Raw genomic sequence first — 20,904 nt, 5'->3', positions numbered from 1 at the left:
GAAATTCGAACTTAACTCTTTTTAAAAAAAAAAAAAGTACTAAAACATATCTTAAAAAATATAACAATAATAATAATAATAATAATAATAATAATAATAATGTTTAAAAAAAATAAAAAATTAATTAATTAAGCAATTAATTAAAAATTAATTAAATGGGAGTGGTGACAAGCACTCCCACATGACCTCCATCCCTATCCTATGCCTAACCCATGCCTAACCCTTCCCATGCCCATTTTTTAATTTAAAAAAAATTATAATTTTATCACTCTTCCCACACTTTTACAAATTCCATTTTCTACCCCAAAATTTTCCTATAAATAAGAATATCCTCAACCTTCATTTTTCACAAAAAAAATTTCAAAGGAATAGAAGGATTAGTGAGTGAAAGAATTAGTGGTGGAGTGAGAATTTTTGTTATAATTAAATTCTCACTCACTTACTCTTTTGGATCTCATTTTTTAAAGATATTCGTTGTGATTGTAACACAAGGTTAAGTAAAAAATAAGTAAATTTGATTATGTTAGACTTTTATTAAAATTTATACTCAAATTTATTTGTAAGTAAATTTGATTATGTTAGATTTTTTATTTAAAATTCATACCTAAATTTATTTGTAAGAAAATTTCGATTATGTTAGTTAGTTTCATAAAATTTCTTGAGTTTATTTTTATGCATATTCAATTATAATAATTTTATCTTTAATATACTGGCATTCATTTTTGAGTTAAGAAATATTTTAAACCTCTCGGGTATTTTACATCATTAACTATCTAAGAAAATATTTTTAACATGAAAATTGTGTGACATGAGTTTATTTATACGTTGCATATTTCACGAAAATATGAATAAAGATTACATGAGTTGATTTTTTTTTATGTTGCGTATTTCACGAAAATATGAGTAAAAATGAGATTTTCATTATATTATTTTAATTATACAAATTATATAATAAAAATATTTTTAAAACCCCTTATGGCTCGGACGATACAGAAAATTACGCAATTTAAAGTTTAAACGGATCAGAGTGCACTCACGCTATTTGCAGAGTGGTTTTATATGGTAGTAAATTTCTCTTGAGTGCACACCTAGGTCAGACTAGGGTTTAATAAGAAAAATCTCACTTAATGATGATGCACGTTGATTTAGTTTGACCGACCAGTTAGTTAAGTCTAATCTTTGGACCGCACAACCCAATCATGGGGGTAAACATGACTTACGATTAATAGATTCGAGGGTGGTTTTTACAGTACGTGTATATACATATTTAATTACGTATACATAACTATTGATGAATTGAAGGAAAAATATATGTTTATGTGAATAGGGACATTTTTGTGCCTAATTAATGATTTAATATAGATCAATATATATATATATATATATATATATATATATATATATGATTGAATATTATAGTTATAGTTTTAAAAGTTAAAAAGTTCAGTTTGACAGTTATAATATATGATTATAAAATTTTACTGTTATAGTTGATGACAAAAAATTTTATGCAGAAATTTTTAAATTTACATTTATTTTTAAAATATTTTTGAAGTTATAGTATTAAATATTATTTTACAAAATTATGAAAGCTCATTTTGATCACACACTAATAACAATTTTATTTACTTACAGAGCGTCATCTCACCCTAATTATTATTTTACATTTTAGATCATTTTGAGGAACGTACCAAAAATCTAGAGTAGTAAGTGCATGCGCGGGAGTAGAAAGAATAGAGTAAAATAAAAATTTAGTATAATACAATTTAGAATACGTTCGTGTATTTTAAAATTTTAGAATTTTGCATTTTAATAATTGAGACATATATTTGTAATAAAACTAATTAGTGTTCTAGTAATAAAAATAATTTAGATTTATTTGCGTTTGTCGAAAAATTTATATGTAGGAATTCACTCGGATTCGGTCCTTACAATAAGGACTTCTATTGCACCCAAAGTGTGTCTTCACATGTAATAAAAAATAGTGGTATCTTAAATCATGCTTCAATTCAAAGGTGTAAAGAATATTTGAAAAAGAATATCATGATAGGATTAATGGGGCAACCACTTTCAAAGTGGTTCCTTGTTATGCCAAACATTACACTTGAAGTGATGATAGAAGAAGGGAGTTTGTGAGTTCGAATTGTCCATTTTGATGTTGAAGCTTTGGAGATATGATTGTAGCTGTAAAAAAAATTGAGTCCATGGGCATTCTTTGCTCACATGCTTTAAAACTATTTTGTGTTAAGAATATAACAAAATTTCCTAAAAAAAACATTCTCAAGTGTTGGACAAGATGCAAGGAAGAGAATGCACAATTACATCAAATGCAAGTCCTCACAACAAGGCAACATTGAAGGTGACATAGAGGCTGAAGTTTTCTTTCATAATCATATGATGCAATTTGCATATAACCTAGTTATGGAATGTCAAGGTCATGAAGAAATTAGAAAAAAAAAAATGTGAGGATGGTTTTTGTGGGATGGATATTGCAATTGATGGATGGTTAGCGAAGTCTAGTAAGCAATACACAATGGGTGAGCATGAAGTTGATGATTATGGTCGTGAGGAGCATGAAGTAGATGAGGTTCAAGTACAAGATCCTCCTTGCATGCGATCTAAAGGAGTTTCCAATGTTAGGCTTAAAAGACACTTTGGGAAGTGCAAGGTAAAAATGTCTAAGAGAGAAAGAAATTTAAGTATGTCATTTCAACTATTCTTTATTAAGAATAAATTATTATTTGCCTCTATCGAATATTTGTTTCTCTTGTTGAAAAGATATAAAAAAACACCCAAAAAATAAAGCTCCCTTAGAAACACGAGTTGTTGTTGATCCAAACTCCCCACTTTTCTCATTTCTTCTCCCTGATAACCCTAACTTCTATCAAGTAAGTTTGCTATTAGTTACTTTATTTTAATAAATTTATTTTGTTAGTTTATCATAAGAAAATTGTCTAATATCTAATATGAAGTTGTATAATGAATATATCTTTAGCATATTAACTTCAATGGAGCCAATGTTACTTTTACGTCAATGTTACAAGCAGTTCAACCAACAAGTCAATCAACTCAGGTAAAATTATATTAAATTAGTTCTAATTTATAAATATTTTTGTTCTACAATTAAAATTATAATTTATATATATATATATATTTAAATATATATGTTGCAGGATTCATCTATTTCAAATGTTTGTCCTTCTTGGAGTTTTATGTCAATGGATCACTTACAAGTGAAGAAAAATAGATGTATTTGGAGGATGAATTTTTGGGTGGTAGAGAGAAAGTATAAGTTTTTAGGATTAGTTTACTTCTTTGAGATTTTGACTTTTTTCTTTGAGTGTTTTTGGAAGTACATTTCCAAATGATTTGTGAAAGATAGAAAGGCTGCTTTTAATTTTTTGGAGAAAGCTTTAGTGTCCCTTTTGTACCTTTTCTTTCTTTCAAGATACAATTCTCGAAATGATTATTTTTAAATTTAGGAATATATTGTCACATGTTATACAAATCCAATATTCTAATATATACAAAGGAAGGAAAAAATTATTAGATTATTGGCTAATAATTTCTTTGATGCAATCTAGTCATTTGCTTCAAAGAAATTCTCTCCTATCTTGCCCCTAAAGCATCAAAACCGTGATGCTGCATTATGCAAAGATTCATTCTATAGTTTTGATATGAAGCAATCATTTTGGCATGAAATAGAAAAGAGATTGAAAGTCAAAAGAAAACGCATGAAAGTCATCTAAGATACCACATTGCCAGAAGTCCAAAATATGGCAAATTTAGCGTGGAAGAGAGGAAGAAGTAACTAGTAAGCCCAAGCACCAAACTTTCAATATTTCACTAGTAAAAAATTACTCAAAAATCTATCCTCTATGATTTGATCAAGTTATATAAGAAATAAAAAAAAATTAAAAACAAAAATCAACCAACACCCCTCCTTCCGCAAGGCCACCATCATTTCATTATTAAAATGATCAGCCTTTGATATCACCATCCCATAGCTCCTCGAGGCTTCTAAATGGGTCGAGAGTTTCATGGACAAATGAAGTCCTTCTAGGTAGCCTTGCCTACGCAATCAAAAAATCATGGTGTTATCTTTATAGCATTATGCTTATGTGTGTGAGAGAGAGTTTTGAATTGAAACTTATATTGTAAGGTTTAGTGTTTCAAACAAAAAATTCACCATCATAAATAGTTTTAAAAGGAGGCAGCATCTCAACTAGTTTTAAGGTGGTGGAGATATTAATGTATATGTTTGTGAAGACCAAAGCTATCAAATCAATTTAAAAATTCAAAACGGAGAAGCAATGCAACCATGGAGAAGAGGAATTCAAAAATTGGAGAAGTAGAAATTACAAGATTTACATTTTGAAGAAGGAGACGACCATCATTATTCGGTGCTGCTACTGCTGAGGTAGCTGCCGCTTCTAGTACCACCGCCATTGGAGCTGGAGGTGGGGTTGCCGCCGCTGCTGTGATAGGGAGGGATGGAAACGGTAGCCAGAAGTGGATTTTCAAAAACTTAAGACATGTAAAAAATTTGTTTGTGTGATACTCAAGGTTTAATTGATTCAGTCCATAACTTATGTGATAGATCGGATCTACCTAATAAATTCTTCTTAAAAAAGACACCTAAACTACTCTTTTTTTTTAGCCATGTGATCCTTCACAAAAGTATCCACAATCACAATGTCCCATGATTAACCATTGTGTTAGGGTGTGACAATGTAATGGGGAAAAGGGGGAGTGAGCTACTGCTATAATTGTATTCTTCAGGGATTTAGAATGAATATATGAATATCTGTGTTATCGCTTGTATGGTGATTCTCTTGTAGATGAATAATACAAGTAGTTCTTTTCATTGTGGTGTTCTGTTGCCTTGAATTATGATGTCTCTGATTGTTATAGTCTTACTTGATGTATAAGAATATATTACTCATGTGAAATCCTATTGTTCCTTGTTTTCCTTGAGTATTGAGACTCACCTGGTGCTCGTGCTTGCAGGCTTGAACGTGTGAGAGTTGGCTAACTTGTCGAGGGAGAGCTCTCAATGAGTGCCACATGGCCCTTACTTGAGTCCCATTTTGGGGGTCCGTGACAGTTGGTATCAGAGCACAGTGTGTGCGAGCACCATGCGTGGGATTATGAGAAATAAGTCAGGAAGAGTGAAGTGCATTGAGGCGCTTGAGACAAAACTTGCAATCCTGGAGACAACGTGCGGTGACCTCCAAGGGTTGGTGGCAACGTTGATAAAAGAGAAAGGCGTGTCAACAGAGCTTGAGGCCGCCGAAGAAAACCCTAGAGAAAATCTCTATGGGGTATCAAAAGTCGTAGAGAGACTTGAGGAACTTGAAAAATTCATTCCAAGTGTGAAATCCCTGGAGAAACGGCCAAGAGAGCTTGAGGCCTTCCAGAAGAGTATCAAGCAGTTGGAAGCCTTTGAGAGCAGGCTACAACATATTGAGGGCATATTGTCATCTCTTTCGTCCCAACGGGGAGAGCCAATAGAGCTTGAGGCCTCCTTACGGGAGCTAACTGATAATCTTGATTTTCTTGCAGAAGATGTTAAAGTGTCCATTACTGCTTTGAAGGAAGATTTGAAGGAAATGGGCAATGTCCAAAGTACGGTGGTCCAAGTCCAGAGGGATTTACAAGAGATCACTGCGAAAGTGAATGCAGTGGCACAATTAGCCCGATGGCCAGTTGCATATCCCAATGAGAGTTCTCGATGGAAGGTACTGGAACCTAAAAGTTTTGGGGGTACACGAGATGCAAAGGAGCTCTACAATTTCTTCTTTGATATGGAACACTACTTCACATGCTCCCGAGTGGATTTAGAAGTGGAGCAGGTCAATATGGCAACGGTATACCTAGTTGGGGATGCAAAATTGTGGTGGAGAACTAAATGGAATGATATTCAGCACAATAGATGTGTCATTAATACATAGGAGGGGTTGAAACAGGCGTTGAAGGCCCAATTCTATCCAGAAAATGTGGAGTATATAGCAAAGTGCAAAGTAATGGAATTGCAACAGATGGGCTCATTAAGGAGTTATGTAAGGGAATACCAAGCCTTGATGTTGGACATTGTAAACATGACTGAATCGGATAAATTGATTCATTTTCTTCAGGGTTTGAAGACATGGCCAAGAAATGAAATACGTCGGCAAGGTGCTGGTGATCTTTCTTCTGCCCTCGCTGCTGTTGAACGGTTGGATGATTTTTCAGATAATTCTGGGAAGCGAAATTTCCCTACATCCACCAATAATGATTCCCGTCCCAACAAAGTGTATAAGCCCACAAATGGGGGAAGGGATAGGGAGACAAATAGTCCTTGGAAAGATAAAAGAGCGCCCATGAATAGGGAGTGGAGAGGCGGACGAACGGGGGGTGGAGAGTGTCGACCGATCTCTTGTTTTCTTTGCATGGCACCACATCGAGTGGCGGAGTGCCCCAATCGTAAGGCTTTGAATGCTATAAAGGCCCTTCGAGGGGAAACCGAAACCTCGACAGCAATTCCAGAAGAACAACCGAATATGGTGGGAGCCTTGAGATTTTTGGGGGCATTAGAGCGTCAAGTAAGTAACAACAAGTCTCAGGAGAAGGGACTAATGTATGTGGATCTACTTTTGAATGGAAAGAAAATTAGGGCCATGATTGATACAGGGGCCACCCATAATTTCATTACTGATTCTGAAGCTCAACGGTTAGAATTGCAAGTAGATAAAGATGTGGGCAAGATAAAAGCAGTGAATTCTCCAGCATTAACCACGGTGGGGGTGGTACCTAAAGTGGCATGCCAAATGGGATCATGGTCTGGAACAGTTGATTTCACTGTGGCACCCCTTTACGACTTTGATGTGGTATTGGGGATGGATTTTCTTAAAGTGACACGCTCAATGCCGATCCCAGCTGCGGATTGTCTTGTGATAATGGGAAGTGCACCTTGTGCGGTCCCCGCAGCCTACAACAATTTCGATGAGAGGAAGTTGCTTTCAGCCCTCCAATTCAAAAAGGGAGTAAAAAGGGGAGAATCTTCTTTCGTGGTTTTACCAATAGTCTCAAAAGATGCAGAAGTAGGGAAATATCCACTTGAGATTAAGGAAGTTTTAGAAGAGTTCAAGGAGGTGATCCCGGAACAGCTACCAAGGGTTTTACCACCTCGACGACAGATTGACCACGAAATTGAACTTTTTCCAGGAGTAAAGCCGCCAGCACGTGCCCCTTATCGAATGGCGCCGCCTGAGTTAGCTAAACTTAGAAGGCAACTGAATGATATTATTGCAGCAGGGTTCATCCGGCCTTCAAAAGCACCTTTTGGGGCCCCAGTGTTATTTTAGAAGAAACAAGATGGTAGTTTGCGCTTGTGTATAGATTATCGGGCTCTTAATAAGGTGACCGTGCGCAACAAGTATCCTATTCCACTGATTGCTGATATTTTTGACCAGTTAAGTACAGTTAGATATTTCACGAAACTGGACTTGAGGTCGGGATATCATCAAGTGCGCATTGTTGAGGGAGATGAACCGAAGACCACTTGTGTCACACGGTATGGAGCATTTGAATTCCTTGTCATGCCTTTTGGGCTAACAAATGCACCCGCTACCTTTTGTTCTCTAATGAATCAGGTTTTTCGGGACTACCTTGATCAGTTTGTTGTTGTTTACCTTGATGACATACTGGTTTTCAGCGCATCCTTAGAAGAACATGAAGATCATCTTTGAAAGGTTTTTCAAAAACTCAAAGAAAATTAGTTATATGTAAAAGGGGAGAAGTGTGCTTTCGCTCAAAAGTGTATTAAATTCTTGGGGCATATCATTGAGGAGGGCCAGATTTTGATGGATTCAGCTAAAGTAAAAACTATCAAGGAGTGGCGAGCACCTACATTCGTTAGAGAACTACGATCTTTCTTGGGTCTAGCCAACTACTATCGAAAGTTTATAGAGGGGTACTCTAGAAGAGTTGTATTGTTAACGAATTTACTGAGGAAGGGGGTACCATGGGGTTGGTCAGAAGAGTGCCAATCAGCATTTTTTGAATTAAAGGAAAAGATTGTAGGAGATCCTGTGCTAATCTTTCCTAATGTGACAAAACCGTTTGAAGTGCAAGTAGATGCCTCAGACTTTGCATTATGGGGAGTTCTCTTGCTAGAAGGGCATCCAGTTGCTTTTGAAAGTAGAAAATTGTTGGGTGCCGAACGGAACTATAGAGCTCAAGAAAAGGAGCTTCTCGCAGTGGTACACTGTCTTCGGGTGTGGAGGCACTATCTCTTGGGGTCCAAATTTGTGGTAAAAACCGATAATGTAGCAGTTACTCATTTTTTGTCACAACTTGGACTAACGTCAAAACAAGCTCGTTGGCAGGAGAAGCTAGCTGAATTTGATTTTTCTTTTGAATATAAAGTGGGGAAGACGAATGAAGTGGCCAACGCTTTAAGTAGAAAAACTGAGTTGGCAGCATTGAAAATCATCAGTCATCTATCAACTAGTAGGGTGGCGCTACCTTTGAAGAATCTTATCAAGGAACATTTAAGCACAGACCAGCAGGCGCAGTCACTAAGCAAACTAATAGACGAAGGGAAGACACGACAATTTTGGGTAGAAGATGGACTGATAATGACTAAAGGCAGGAGAGTCTATGTGCCTAAAGCTGGAAACTTGAGGAAAACTTTACTGAAAGAGTGTCATGATACGTTGTGGGCTGATCATCCGGGATGGCGAAGAACTCATGCTTTGATTACACAGGGGTACTATTGGCCGAATATGCAAGATGATGTGATGAGTTATACTAAAATGTGCTTGATCTGTCAACAAGACAAGGTAGAAAGAAAGAAGACCTCAGGTTTATTGGAGCCATTGCTAGTTCTTGCTAGGCCATGGGAGAGTGTCTCTTTGGATTTCATTTCCTCGTTGCCAAAAGTAGAGGAGTTTAACACAATTTTGGTGGTGATTGACCGGTTCTCAAAGTATGCAACTTTCGTACCAGTCTCGAAGCCTTGTTCAGTAGAGAAGACAGCTCAGTTATTCTTCAAGCATGTGGTGAAATATTGGGGTGTTCCAGAAAGTTTAATTAGTGATAGGGATGTTAGATTCACGGGGGGATTTTGGGGTGAACTCTTTCGCTTGATGGATTCAAACCTTAATCTTTCCACAAGCTATCACCCACAGACAGATGGTCAAACTGAGCGTTTTAATGGGATGCTGGAAGAATATTTGCGACATTTTGTTCACTCCAATCAGAAGAATTGGGTTACTTTACTGGACACGACACAATTCTGTTTTAACTCTATGAAATCTTCTGCAACTAATAAAAGCCCTTTTGAGATTGTGACAGGTCAACAACCGACTCTTCCACACACTCTGGATGGTCCATACAAAGGAAATTGCCCAAAAGCCTACCAATTCACGAAAAATTGGTTGCAAAACATCGAAGTCACCTGAGCTCAGTTAGAAAAAGCATCAAAGCGCATGAAGAAATGGGCTGACAAAGGGAGACGACCACAACAATTTGAAGCTGGAGATCTGGTTCTTGTAAAAGTGTCGCCGGAGACATTTCGCTTTCTTCGTGGCAAGGATAAAAGGCTGTTACGTCGTTACGAAGGTCCAATCAGAGTAATCGAAAAGGTGGGACATGCATCTTATCTGCTTGAGCAACCCGAGTGGATGAAAAGCCACAGACGTCCAGTCCATCCTGTGTTTCATGTAAGCAATTTAAAGCCATTCCACACAGATAAGCAGATCCGCACCGACAAAAATTAAGGAGATCAACAATTTCCAGAAGGCATCCTGTCACCAAAGAAGTCCAGGAGATCATTGCAGACAGAGTCGTCAATCTAGAAGGTCATCAACAACAACAATTTCTGGTTCCGTGGTTAGGATTGGGGGAAGAAGAGAATAGTTGGGAAACAGCAGACAACCTTCAGCATGCCATACAGAAGATTGAAGATTTCAGAAATTCGTAGTCAACGACATCTACATCGACATCAGAAGAGTGAGAAGGCCGTCTACAACACATCGACGAGGACGTCGATAAATTGAGTGGGGGAGGATGTTAGGGTGTGACAATGTAATGGGGAAAAGGGGGAGTGAGATACTGCTATAATTGTATTCTTCAGGGATTTAGAATGAATATATGAATATCTGTGTTATCGCTTGTATGGTGATTCTCTTGTAGATGAATAATACAAGTAGTTCTTTTCATTATGGTGTTCTGTTGCCTTGGATTATGATGTCTCTGATTGTTATAGTCTTATTTGATGTATAAGAATATATTACTCATGTGAAATCCTATTGTTCCTTGTTTTCCTTGAGTATTGAGACTCACCTGGTGCTCGTGCTTGCAGGCTTGAACGTGTGAGAGTTGGCTGACTTGTCGAGGGAGAGCTTTCAACGAGTGCCACACGGCCCTTACTTGAGTCCCATTTTGGGGGTCCGTGATAGTTTGCATCACGATTTCGATTTAGTTATCTATTGTTAAGTTTTGTTATTCTAGACATTAGATTACTTTAGTGGTTTGTTACCGCTCTGTCAATAAATCCCTATATTATTAAGGGCTAGCTGTTTAATTGAAGTAGTCTTACCACATTATTAGGATCTGTTAAACGTGGGCTGTTATTTTTTTGGTTTTCAAGCTTTGCTTTGTAAGGTTATAATATAGCCAAGCTTGCTCTTCATTTCAGTGAACAAAGATTTCTCCCAAATTTTCCTTATCAGTTTCATAGGTTTTCTTAATTCTTAACATTTGGTATCAAAGGAGGTCACGTGGCTTGGTTAAAATTAGAAGCAACAGTCTTCTACGTGTGTGGTGATTGAAGTACGATTCTTTTGTGCAGCCAACAATTCCTAAATTTAATGGGCGTTATGATCATTGGGCGATGCTCATGGAAAATTTCTTGCGTTCTAAGGAGCACTAGGGCTTGGTGGAGAATGGGATTCCTGCAGCAACAAAAGATCTCACAGATGCTTAGAGGAAGAACATTGAAGATCAAAAGTTGAAAGATTTGAAAGCAAAGAACTATCTATTTCAAGCAATAGATCGTTTGATCCTGGAGACAATCCTCAACAAGGATACAACAAAAACATATGGGATTCTTTGAAGCAGAAGTATCAAGTTTGAACACGAGTAAAGCATGCTCACTTGCAAGCTCTCTGGAAGGAATTTGAAAATCTTCACATGGAGGTAAGAGAATCTGTGAATGAGTATTTTGCTCGGACTCTTACCATAGCCAACAAGATGAAAGTAAATGGTGAGGACAAAGGAGATGTTGCTGTTGTAACGACCTGAATTTTCATCCATTTTTTTTATATCAATATAATTCCCAATACCTTGAATGAGCATAGCTATCATTATCATGGCCCGAAGTGGGACTGTGGTATCCTGTACATTTCATATAACACCTAAATAGTAAAAGTACATACAAATCCATCATATACCAAAATACAATACCAGAGTACTATATACCTAGCTATACTCATACAGACATATACATAACACTTCCCAAAAGTCACAAAAATACTATGGGCTCCATAGACTAGCCCAAAACTCACCCAAAAAACTATGCTGACTCAACACCACCTCTACCTGTGAGCCGGCCCTGCTCGCCTTTCTGAATAACCTAAAATATTTAATAATGTTGGGGTGAGACACCTCTTAGTAAGGAGAAACATGTTATTACCAGTGTGCGGCATATGAGTTAATTTGCAATATATCCTTTAGTTAAAATTGTAAACAATATATCATATAAAACATATATATATATATATATATATTAACTCATGCTTATGTCATTTAGAATACGAAAATTTTTGAGTTATCTATTTAAAAGTACTTCTATTTATAATAAGTAACTCTGCTTTCTGTATGTACTATACATATACGTAACTCTGTAAACTACCCCCTAGATGGTAATATGTCATGACTTACCCCTCATAATTGGGTTGTGCGGCCTGTAGGTGGGGCCAAACACTAGTTGGCCCTCCAGTGCTAGCCTAACTGTATGCATATTTGGATTCCTATAGCACAAAAGGCCCGCTTCACTTGATTCAGACGCCAGGGAGCTCAGAATTCCACTTGAGGGCACAATCAATTGTACCATACTTTATCTAAGACATATGGTTGCACTGTATATACTGTATAGCAACAGTACCGTGCTCTGTAAATTGTTGTATTCCATCGGGGTTTGATATTGTATAATAATATTTCTATATAAGTCTAACTATTTTACCATGATTCTGTAGTTTTGTAATAACCATGATTCGGTATCAACTATATAGCCATAACGCTGTAATAACTGTATATCTGTATATTTTGTAACTGCTATTCTGTATTTTGTATGTCATGGCTCTATGCTCTGTATAATTTGTATTTCTGTACATCATAGTTCTATATTTTGTATATCATGGTTCTATAAAATTCTGTATAATCATGATTCTATAAAATTCTGTATAATCATGGTTCTATATATTTCTGTATAATCATGGTAATAAAAACACCTTATAATCAACTCTGTAAAACACTGTACAATCATGTTATGAAATATACTACGTAATCATAATTTTGTAATCCACTGTATAAGCCTGATTCTATAAAATACTGTATATCATATAAATTGTATTTCTGTATAATTCTGTATAGTCGTAGCTCTATATATAAAACTGTATAAGTTATGTTTCATAACTCTATAGGCTATGTAATCATGTTTCTGTAAAATTGTATAACATATATCTGTAGAAACTATATATAAGCATAATTTTGTACTATGTTTGAATAATGTAAAATATTTCAGTAATTCTCATGCCACACAACTAAATAAAATTCCATATAAATATATTCTGTAAAGTTGTATAATTTTCATGTTCTGATCAAATACCATCTTATATTGGTAAAATGTCTAATAAAGCTCGCATAACATGTATTCCCCTTACCTGACTATCTAACTCTAGATATTATTTAATAATCTAACACATGTGGTATTCATAATTTTCAACACCCTAAAATAACACTCATATAATTCCCAGTCACACAAGTAAATTTACCATAATAATTATCACATTTATATTTTTACCAACTCCACATATCCAAAATTTCTAAACTATAATTTACCTGAGCTCCTAGGAAGATACTCGCTGGGGTCCTCAACCCATACCTGCAAGGTCCCAAAAACACACTAATCCTAAAAATACAACACCCCAATGTTACTTCACAAAACACCAGTATAATCCCATGCAACACATAATCTGAGCTCAAACAAGCTTGATAATACTGAAAATACCTAAATAATCTACTTACCCTGATTTTAGGATGGTGCCCAAGTTGGCCTAACTAACAATCTACTCTAGCAGACTTGAAAAGAATCTTCCCGGAGTAACGTGGCAGCTTCCGATCGTCGAACCGGTGAAGAACGAAGCCAAAATCGTAGAGAGAAGAAAGAGGAGACGATTTTAGAGAGAGAGAGAGAGAGAGAGAGGGAGAGAGAGAGAGAGGAAGAGAGAGAGAGAGAGAGAGAGAGAGAGAGAGAGAGAAAATTTCTGCATGAAAATTTTTGCTAAAATCTGAGTTAAGCATATTTATAAAATGCAGATTCGTCGTTGAGACATGTCATCTCGTCGACAAGTCCATGAAGGGAGTTCATCAACGAACTTGTAATCCTTGTCGATGAACTTTAGGCTCTGCTAAACCCCTCTTGGTAAGTTCTTGTCAATGAGACACGAGTCCACGTCAACGAGCCCAAGAAGGCTTCGCGTCGACGAGCACTCTGCATTCGTGGACAAGACCTTGCTGAGTCCCTTTCTAAATTTTCCTTTTCTCTTTCTTTTCTTTTATTATTTAATTACTATAATTCTTCTAGTCTCTACAACTGTAGTTGAAAAGAATTTGAGATTCATGACTCCAAAGTTTGATTATGATGTGTGTTCCATTAAGGATTTTAAGAATATAGACACCTTAACCATTGATGAGTTGCAAAGCCGCCTACTTGTGCATGAACAACGCATGAGTTCTCATGTGGAAGAAGAACACGCTTTGAAGATTGCTTATGGAGATCAATCTGGAGAGTGGGGTCGAGGATGTGGAAGTTTTAGAGGAAGAGGAAGGGGACGAGGCAGATAAAGCTTCGACAAGGCCACAGTGGAGTGCTATTTATTTGAATTGGTGTATTCCCAAGAGGGGGTGAATTGGGTATTTAAAAATTTATCTCTTAGGTCAAATTAACTAGAAGCAGTAATGCACAACCTAGGGTCTGTCTAAGTATTTCCCAATCATTCACAATATTTAAATCATGCACACATTCATAAATAATTAAATATGAGCATATATGTATAGGGATTTAAAGTGCATGAATTTAAAAGCAAACACAAGATATGTTATCGGGGTCCAGCCAATACTGCCTACTTCCCCACCTCAATCTAACAAGCAATAGGATCCCACTAGATGCTCACTTCATGGGTTGAGCGACAGCGTTTACAACACCTTATCAAGATGGTGCACCTAGTTCTCTTAATCGGGTCTGAACCAGTCTGGGACTATTCACAAGGCTAGTCACCCTCTTTCGACCATACGTTGGGAATACAACAGATAATCAAATAAAATATTTTGTACAACAAAATATGCTTCTAATGGAAGCAGATGTGTACAACATTACAGCTCAAAATATACTCACGTATGATATGAAAATAAGCTTAATGTGAGAATGTGATTTTCATAAAAATAATCCTTGAATAAAAATATGTATAATGAGTGCTCAAACATTTTATGCCTAAATAAACTTTTCCTCCAAAAAATATTTTTCCAAATGAAGTGCTGGAGAGTCTAAGGTTATGGCTCAAAATATTTTTGCAAACACAAGCACGTGAGCCTTTAAATCTTGCAATGGATGTGCAAGATTCACAAGCCAAGAATGATTTACTCCCAAGAATATTTATCAAATAAAATATGTGGGAGAAACTATGGATTTACTCTCAAAAGATATTATTTGAAAAATGAATGCAAGATGAGAGTAAAACAAAATGCTCAAGATAAATAAAACATTCTCTTTAAAAATGATTTTCCAAATAAACAATTAAGAGAGGGTGAAAAAATGAGTTTAAAAATTTGAGAGGATTTTTCTTAATGATTTTTCTAATCTGCTACCTAATTAAGACAAATGAAGGAGTACTAATAGACTTTAAAAAAAATATAACCGTTGGGGACATGGCGGGTGTTTTGGAAAAAAGTTTAAGTGAGTTTAATTAAAAATAATCAGTTTAATCTCGATAAAAATTGACCAACTCGAGAGGTTCGGTCGTCCATTTTTAAGGTTCGATCGACCGGATTGCTCAGTTTGGTCAACCAGGGTGTTTTTGAACTGAGGTGTTGGCCAACCAGACTTGAGGCGATTTTGGAACCTCCAAGGTTCGTTCGACCGGACTAAGTTCGGTTGACTGAATTTGGATGTTCGGTCGACCAGACCATTTTTTTACTATGAGGTTCAATCAACTATAGCTTTGGGATCTCCCACATGCCAGTTTGGTCGACCAAGATGTTGATGTACACTTTAAGGATGGTTGACCAAATGATCAAACTTTTGACCCTAGGGAGGTTTGGTCGACCGAAGATCTTAGTATGTTTTGGTTCGGTTGACCGAGTAGTCAAATTGTTGACCCTGACAAGTTCAGTCGAACGAAACTTTTATATAGCTTCAGGTTCGATTGACCGAGGCCATTCAAATTGTGCGTTTAAGTCCAGATTTTCATTTGAAGTCACCCTTATTCACATGATTATTACTTCTAAGATATACGAGGGCTTTTTCCTGCAATATATTGGGACTTATGGTCAGTCTAAGGTCTTTGAGAGTTAACCCCAAAAATCTGGCGTTAGTCAACCGAAGGGTGCCCTTCGGTCATTTGGTTCCCTATGGTCAATCTACGGTCATGTTGAGCTTATCATACACATCATGCATGTCATGCATTATTACAGACCAAATATAAAACAAAATGCATTACAAATTAAAAACATAGGTCTTCTTCTTCATCTTTACTCTTTTGTCTTCCGTGGGAAACGCTAGTTGATGTGAGCTTTAAGGTTTTATGGCTTTCACCATCATTTCTCTTATGTGTATACTAACATATCAAGTCTGCTCAAACATTGGAAACACACATAAGAAACTTGCGTTTTATCATTATCAAATCTAAGTATCGAACTCAAAAAGTCAACCATCTCCCCATTTTTTTATGATGACAAACGCATCAAAGAAAAATGAGGTTTAGCCTAAATAGGCTCCCTCTATGAATATACATAACTTAAATTTAAATAATATAGCACATGCATATTGACGAAAGAAGACAATTCAAAAATTTGCATTGAGTTTTTGTAATAAGGCACAAATACAGACATGCATTCAGCTTAGATAAGTACCCTGTGTCTTTAAACAATTACCCCTTTTGGTCAAACGTTTTGCTTATAAAATTTTTCCCCCTTTTGGCATCAGCAAAAATGGCTAAGTATAAAAAAAAATTGTCATTTAAAACAAACTTAGCAAAAGAGAACTCCCCCTTTGAAAAACATTTCCCCCTTTTTATCATATAGTATTTTGGGCATAAAAACACTTTTAATGATATAGCATCAATGCACATAAGTAAGAAAATATGATATGTCGCATGTAAAATTGTTTCTTGCCAAATAAATAAAAAAATATGTAAATATATACTTCCCTTTAAAGTTTGCAAAAAGGCACTGAGGGTGTGTTTGCTAAAAAAGAAACTTTAATTTTTAAACTTAAGCAAGCAACATTCATCTAGCTAAGCATTTAAGCACATCCTTAATATAACCAAACAAAAGCAACCATATAAATCCCAAAAATATCATAAGGTTGAAAACGGGGATCATATGGCATGACAAAAGAACTTGTGGCTAAGAAATTTAATTTCATTTAAGATATTCAATAGAAACATCATAATTAAGCACATGAGCCACAATGAATCCAAAACAAATCTAAGCTAAACAAATCGATGTGCATAATAAGATAGAAATTTAATTTTAGATACTCCCCTTATCGATTCGAAACATAGCTTAGATGAATGAACTTCTTATATTAATTAGAGATTTATTTAATTATGCCTAGTAGTATAAGAAATTGTTTTTACACTTCTTAAATCAACTATGCTGAATATTTGTCAATTATAATTATCACCTGATCAGCACAGTTGTCCCTATAAACTATAGATGCAGTAGAGAATATATATATATATATATATATATATATATATATATATATATATATATATATATTAAGGCATACTATAGAGTTCATGACCCAAAAACATTCCATATCGAATCAATATAATGTTCAGAGATTCCAGAAGAGCCTCAACATCTTAATAAATGAAAGTGATGCATGAAGGTCATTTATACTCTTTCTATAGGGATGGAGTTGAGCCTTTCTGAACCTTTGATGATTATTTTAGGATGACGTTTAATATATTTTTATCTTTCACTCATCCTTTCAAAAATATTTTAACATTTATTCCATCATAATCATCTTTGTAAAAGGTTTTACTTTGGGAAAATTCTGGTCAAAATTTCGGCAGCATGCCGTCTGTAAATTGGATATTTTCCCATAAAACCTGTACCTGATAATTGGTTGTTCTCAAAAGATAGATCATACATGCAACAACCTAAATTCCACTACTAGCATGCAATTCACATCAACTACATCCGCCATGCAGGAGGGTTTTAATAACAAGCATGCAATCCAGTAGTATAATCAACTCAAGATATTTAATATAGCTCAATCGTAGTTCATGCTAAGAAAAGATATAAACTATCCATCAAAGAAATTTTAGTCATTTATTGAATCATGGATATTATGCTGCAATGCTATACACATATAGGCATAAAAGGCATAAACGATATAAGAATATGAGAGCATTCAAATTTATATAGACATGAAAGATAAATGCTCCCCCTCAATTATGTACTCTACTTATTTTATTTTATTTTTCAATTTTTTTTTTAAATTCTTAAGTTAAGTACCCTAAGATTTTTCAGTGATATAAACTTAGCGTTGTAAACATAGGTTTATTGGACCAAAAAGTCACTATCAATACTTTTCAGGATTATAAGCCTACTTTGCCTCTTTTTTTATGAATCTTAATTTGTGAGAGGCACAAGATAAGAATGGCTTTGGAGTTTTACTGTTCATGCATAAGTTTTTATGAATTTTGTTCCATCATCTAAGACAAATCCTAGACAATCATATCAGCCATTTGATACCAATCAAAAGCTCCAATTAATTTGACTTAAATTTTGAGAGCTAATGAAAGGAATTTTGGATTAATACTCTTTAAAGATAGATCATTATAAAGTTCAGAAGAGTGTCTATGAGACGCTGGACATTTACCAAAATATTTCGTGCTAGTAATCATGTCCAAGCTTGGGCAAAGAGCATATAGGAGAATATGAATATTGTGAACAATGCTCTTTGGAGAAGGGAAAGTATCCTTCTGAATATTGTGAACAATGCTCTTTGGAGAAGGGAAAGTATCCTTCAGATATGATTATGATGTGAAGCAAGGATACAACTAGTGAGTAGAAGGGATGTCTTATGATGAGCACTCAATATATATTAGTCATTTATGATCAATAGTGCTTCAAGCCTAGAGTGATGACTAACATTTGATCAGACTTTTATGTTCTGGAATGAGCTTAGGGTATATAACGATATATGGCAAGATTGATTTCCTAAGGCTCAGGCCTGTGTAATGGACAAGAGATATGCTTTGCTTAAAGTTTTACATTCAAGTATGAATTAAGCATTAGGAATTATTTACCAGGAACAAGTGCCTTGTCCATTTGGAAGTGGATTTAGATTCTTAGTATAACAAGATAGTGTATTGGGAATGCATATACTAAGGTTTTATATTTTAAGCCTAAACCACTTCCCAAGCTTTTTAATCATCACAACCCCTAGACATAGTCCTAAGATCTAAGGAAGAAAAATAATTAGTTAATTTTAATTTGAATCCATTTTTCCTTAGCACTTGAGAGGTTTGCCGTCAGAATTAGCCACTTCACTTTCTATCTAAGCCTCTGGAACTTCTACATAAACAAGAAGACCATACGTGCCTTTTCATTTTACTAAATAAGAAGGCTTTATATGCATGAGGAAATTTGCTTATTTATTCTATTCTCTCCATATGAGGCATGAAAATTTTTATGACTGTGGGATTTTAAATATGGACCCTTTTTGAAGAGTTTCTTTCTTTTAGCTCTTAAGGGTTTGTTATGATTATTCTTTTCATTTTTAACTTTAAGTGTAACTCTAGAATAATCATCTATTTCTTTCTCTAAGAAGATAATTTTCAGAACTTTCTCTATCTTTTTCTTCTCAAGGATAGCATGATAAGCTTTTAATTCTTTTAATTGTATAGTTATCCTCGTATTCTCGATTTTCAAAAATGATTTATGCTTAGATAACTTAACTAGAAATTTATTCATTTTCAATAAAGTCTTTTCTAGTTTTTTATATGACAGCATGCTCTCATTATTCAATTCAGCACATGATTCAGTAAAAGAATTAACACAATAATTTTCACATGAATCATTACATGCAACAACAATAGTATTTTCACATAGTTTGATAGATGATTCACCACATGATATTTTGCAACAATCAACATAAGAATCATCAACTGCATAACAAACTGTAACGGGAGGTGAATCATATACCTCCTCGTTGATTACTAGCTTATGATTCGCCACTACCTGATCATTTAAACTTGGTGCTTCTGGAGTGGCGATCTCCCTCTCCTGGGATTCTTTATATTTCTTTTCAAGTTTATCCCAGATTTCATGTGCACTCTTACATGCCACAATATCAACAAACATATTAGAATCTAATGCAAGATATAACATGTCCATGGCATATGAATTCACATGCACTAACTTTATATCATTTTCATCCAAGGGTGTACAAATTCCATTAACAATCACCCGTCAGGCCATCCAATCCATTGATTTTATAAATACACTCATTCTAATTTTTCAGGTGGTGTAATTGACACCACAAAACAATGAAGGACTAGCAGGTGATTGTCCCTCTCTAAATGGGGATACACCAATGTGACCCATCTCGATCTTTAGCAAAAACGTTTAAGTCAATGCCACGAGGCTCTGATACCAATTGTTGGAATTGGTGTATTCCGAAGAGGGGGGGGGGGGTAAATTGGGTATTTAAAAATTTATTTCTTAGGTCAAATTAACCAGCAATAGTAATGCACAACTTAGGGTCTATTCAAGTATTTCCCAACCATTCACAATATTTAAATCATGCACACATTCATAAATAGTTAAATATGAGCATACATGTGCAGGGAATTAAAGTGCAGGGATTTAAAAGTAAACACAAGATATGTTATCGGGGGTTCGGCCAATACTACCTATATCCCCGTCTCAAGCTAACAAGCAAGAGGATTGCACAAGATACTCACTTCACAGGTGGAGCGACACTGTTTACAACACCTTACAATGATGGTGCACCTAGTTCTCTTAACTGGGTCTGAACCAATCTGGGGCTATTCACAAGGCTAGTCTCCCTCTTCCGACCATACGTCAGGAATACAACAGATAATCAAATAAAATATTTTGTACAATAAAATATGCTTCTAATACAAGATGTGTACAACACTACAACTTAAAATACACTCACGTATGATATCAAAATAAGCTCAATGTGAGAATGTGATTTTCAAAAAAAAAAAAATCTTTGAATAAAAATGTGTATAATGAGTGCTCAAAGATTTTATACCCAAACAAAACTTTTTCTTCAAAAAAATATTTTTCCAAATGAAGTGCTGGAGGGTCTAGGGTTATGGCTCAAAATGTTTTTGCAAACACAAGCACGTGAACCTTTAAATCTTGTAATGG

The sequence above is a fragment of the Malania oleifera genome, chromosome 5, assembly GCF_029873635.1.
Source record: "Malania oleifera isolate guangnan ecotype guangnan chromosome 5, ASM2987363v1, whole genome shotgun sequence".
NCBI lineage: Eukaryota > Viridiplantae > Streptophyta > Magnoliopsida > Santalales > Ximeniaceae > Malania > Malania oleifera.
This window is presented reverse-complemented; position numbering follows the sequence as displayed.